At 40.6% G+C, this 4,299-nt stretch overlaps 1 pseudogene; it reads right to left on the reverse strand.

The window, feature by feature from the left end:
- Window positions 1-306: 306 nt before the first annotated feature.
- On the reverse strand, window positions 307-1,046 carry LOC118553185 (large ribosomal subunit protein uL2 pseudogene; annotated as a pseudogene).
- Between the last annotated feature and the right edge of the window lie 3,253 nt (window positions 1,047-4,299).

Consider the following 4,299-nt stretch of genomic DNA (forward strand, 5'->3'; position numbering starts at 1 on the left):
CATTTTTTTTTTTCTTGTGGGTATCCAGTTGTTCTAGCCCCGTTTGTTGAAAAGACTGTCTTTGCTCCATTGTATAGCCTTTGCTCCTTAGTCAAAGATGTTGACTATGTTTATGTGGGTCTATTTCTAAGCTCTGTATTTTGTTCTATTGATCTATTTATTCTTTTATCAATATCATACTGTCTTGATTACTGTAGCTTTCTGGTAAGTTGATTTTGTTGTTGTAGTTTGTTTTGTTTTTGTTTTTGTTTTTGTTTTTGTTTTTGTTTAGTAGCAGAAAGACAGACTTTATTGAGCCCCTCAACCCTAGTTTTCTTTGTCCTGCACAGGTTTGGTTTCCCAGAGACCCCTGTTCTGGCGGGCAGCAGTAAGACCCACTTTGTAGCTAGCAGGGGCATCTCTGTGGATAGTAGAGGGTTTACCCGTGTGCTGCTGGTTGCCCCCTCTGAAAGGATACTCCACAGGATTCATAGCCCCAGCCCACATTCATGGCCAGCAATTCCTCTCAACCAGCCTTCAGAATGAGCTTGTCAGTGCAGCCACCTCCAGCCACCACACCGACCATAGCTCTGTTGGCTGAAGAAAAGACCTTCTTTGAATCAAAAGGACAGCTTCCCTTGGGTCTTCTTGGCCTCGGGGTTGTGGGAGATGAGAGTGGTATAGTTTCCAGAGGCTCAGGCCAACTTGCCCCAGTCACCAGTCTTCTCCTCCAGCAACATACAATGATGCCCTCCAGCATACTGCCCACCGGGAGCACATTGCCTATGTTGAGCTGGTTCTTCTTGCCACAGTACACGAACTAGCTAGTGTGGATGCCCTTGGCAGCGATGAACAGCTCCCTCCACTTCTTAAACCGGTATGGATCCTGGAAGACTACCTCAGTGAGCAGTACACCCCAGCCTGGGTCATGGATGATGTTCTTCATGATGCCCTTGATGTAGCTTGACCACTCTGTGAAGTCCACAGTGTGCAGACAGGCAGTGCTTCATGTGGGTGTAGAACACTGAGCTGGCACCCTTTCCCTACCCCAGAGTTATCTGGCTCATGGTGGTAGCATGCTGACAAGCAGAGCTGGAAGAGCTCTAGTAAGTTTTGAAGTTAGGTAGTGTCAGCACTTTGACTTTCTTCTTCTCCTTCATTAATTGCTTTGGCTATCTGGGTTTTTTACTTCTCCATATAAATGTTAGAATCAGTCTGCCAATATCCACAAATAACTTGCTGGGAATCTGACTGGAGTTGCATCAAATCTATAGATCAAGTTGGGTTAAACTGATACCATCACAATATTGAGTCTTACTATCCATGAACATGAAAATGTATCTTCATTTTTTTTAGTTCCCTGATTTTGTTCATCAGAGTTTTGTAATTTTCCACATATAAATCTTGTACATATTTTGTTAAATTTATGTTGAAGTATTTCATTCTTTGGGTACTAAAGTGAATGGCATTATGCTTTTAATTTCAAATTCCATTTGTTCATTGCTAGTATAGGGGAAGCAATTGACTTTTGCATATTAACCTTGTATTCTGCAACCTTGCTATAACCACTTATTCCAGTTTTTTTGTCAATTCTTTCAAATTTTCTAAACAGATGATCATGTCATCTATGAAGACAGTATTATTTCTTCCTTCCCAATCTGTGTATCTTTTATTTCCTTTGTTTGTCTTACTGCATTAGCTAGAATTTCCAGTGATAGTGGGGGGTGCCTGGCTGGCTCAGTGGGTTAAGCATCTGCCTTCTGCTCAGGTCACGATCTCATTGTCCTGGGATCAATCCCCGAGTCTCCAGTCAGGTGCTCTGCTCAGCAGGGAGTCTAACTTATCCCTCTGCCCCTCCCCCCTGCTTGTGCTCTCTCTCTCTTTCTTAAATAAATAAATAAAATCTTTTTTGTTTTAAGATTTTATTTATTTGACAGAGACAGAGAGAGCACAAACAGTGGGAGCAGCAGGCAGAGGGAGAAGGAGAAGTAGGCTCCCCACGGAGCAGGGAGCCCAATGCGGGACTCGATCCCAGCACCCTGGGGTCATGACCTAAGCCGAAGGCAGATGCTTAACCGACTGAGCCACTCAGGTGCCCCAATAAATAAAATCTTTAAAAAAAATCAAAAAGAGGGCGCCTGGGTGGCTCAGTTGGTTAAGCGACTGCCTTCAGCTCAGGTCATGATCCTGGAGTCCCGGGATCGAGTCCCACATCAGGCTCCCTGCTCGGCGGGAAGTCTGCTTCTCCCTCTGACCCTCCCCCCTCATGCTCTCTCTCTCAAATAAATAAATAAAATCTTAAAAAAAAAAAAAATCAAAAAGAAAAGGAGTGGTAGGAGGAAACATCCTTTCTTTGTACCTGATCTTAGTGGGAAAACTTCTAGTTTCTCATTTCTAAGTAGGATGTGAGCTGTAGATTTTTTTGTAGATATTTTTATCAAGTTGAGGAAGTTTCTCTCTCTTCCTAGGTTGCTGAGAATTTTTATCATGAATGAGTATTGTATTTTGTCAAATGCTTTTTCTGTATCCATTGATGTGATCATGTAGTTTTTCTTTTTTAGTATCTTGATGTAATAGATTACATTAATTGGTTTTGAATGTTGAATCAGCCTTGTATACCTGGACTTGATCCCACTTGGTTATGGTGTGTATCTGTGGTCTTTTTTATCTTTGTTTTGCTCTATATAATGTGATCTCTCTAGTTGCTCTTAAAGTTTGCTTTTTGACACTGGTTTTCAACATTTTATTTTATTTTATTTTTTTAAGATTTTATTTATTTGTCATAGAGAGAGAGAGAGAACGAGCACATGCAGGGGGAGCGACAGGCAGAGAGAGAAGCAAGCTCCCTGCTGAGCAAGGAGCCTGATGCAGGACTCAATCCCAGGACCCTAGGATCATGACCTGATGCAAAGGCAGACGCTTAACCAACTGAGCCACCCAGGCATCATATTTTATTTTAGAGAGAGAGAGAGCACAAGCAGGATGGGCAGAGAGAGAAGGAGAGAGAATCTCAAGCAGACTGTGCTGAGCATGGAGCCTGACACGGGGCTCCATCTCACAGCCCTGAGATCATGACCTGAGCCGAGACCAAGAGTCAGACGATCAACCAACTGTGCCACCCAGGTGCCCCAGTTTTAATTATAATATGCCTTGACATTGTTTTCTTAATGTTTATTTTACTTACCACTCATTGACTATGTTATATCTGTGGGTCTGTACATTTTCTCAAATTTGGAAAATTCTTTATCATTATTTCTCCAAATTTTTCTTCTGCTCCATTCTCTTCTTGGACTCCAATTACATGCATGTTAGATTTCTTAATATTGTTCCATAGCTCACTGAAACTCTAATCAGTATTTTTTTTCATATTTTCTTCTCTCTGTTTTTCAACTTGAATATTTTATATTTCTAGGTTCTCAAGGTCACTAATTTTTCATATGCAGCACCTAAGCTCCTATTAAACCTATCCTGCAGAGTTTTTACTTTAAATCTACAGTTGACCATTGAACAATGCATAGGTTGAGGAGTACCAATCTCCTACACAGTTAAAAACCCACATGTAACTTTTAGCTCCCAAAAAACTTAATTGTAATAGCCTACTGTTGACCAGAAGCCTTACCAATAACACAGTCGAGTAACACATGTTTTGTATGTCATATGTATTATACACTGTATTCTTACAATAAAATGGCTAGAGAAAAAAAAATGTTATTAAGAAAATCATAAGGAAGAGAAAGTACATTTTCAGTACTCTACTGAATTTATTGAAAAAATCCACATATACATGGATCCATGAGTTCAAAACCTTGTTTTTCAAGGGTCGACATATTTTTATTTTTTTTATTTTATTTTTTTTTTTTTTTAAAGATTTTATTTATTTATTTGACAGAGAGAGACACAGTGAGAGAGGAACACAAGCAGGGGGAGTGGAAGAGGGAGAAGCAGGCTTCCCGCGGAGCAGGGAGTCCGATGCGGGGCTCGATCCCAGGACGCTGGGATCATGACCTGAGCCGAAGGCAGGCGCTTAACGACTGAGCCACCCAGGCGCCCCAAGGGTCGACATATTTTTAATGTACAAAAGTTCCATTTTGTTTTTTATATCTTCCATTTCTGTCCTCATCATGTTCATGTTTTTTTTATTAAATTCTTAAAAATATTTATACTAGCTATGTTAAAGTCCTTGTCTGCTAGTTCCATTATCTCTGTCATTTCTGGCTCTGCTTCTGTTGACTGATCTTCTAATCATGATTGTGGTCACACATGTTTTTTCACATATCTAGTAATTTTGATGCTGGACATTGTGGATATTATACTGTTAAG

This window comes from Halichoerus grypus, chromosome 3 (genome assembly GCF_964656455.1).
Source record: "Halichoerus grypus chromosome 3, mHalGry1.hap1.1, whole genome shotgun sequence".
Taxonomy (NCBI): Eukaryota; Metazoa; Chordata; class Mammalia; order Carnivora; family Phocidae; genus Halichoerus; species Halichoerus grypus.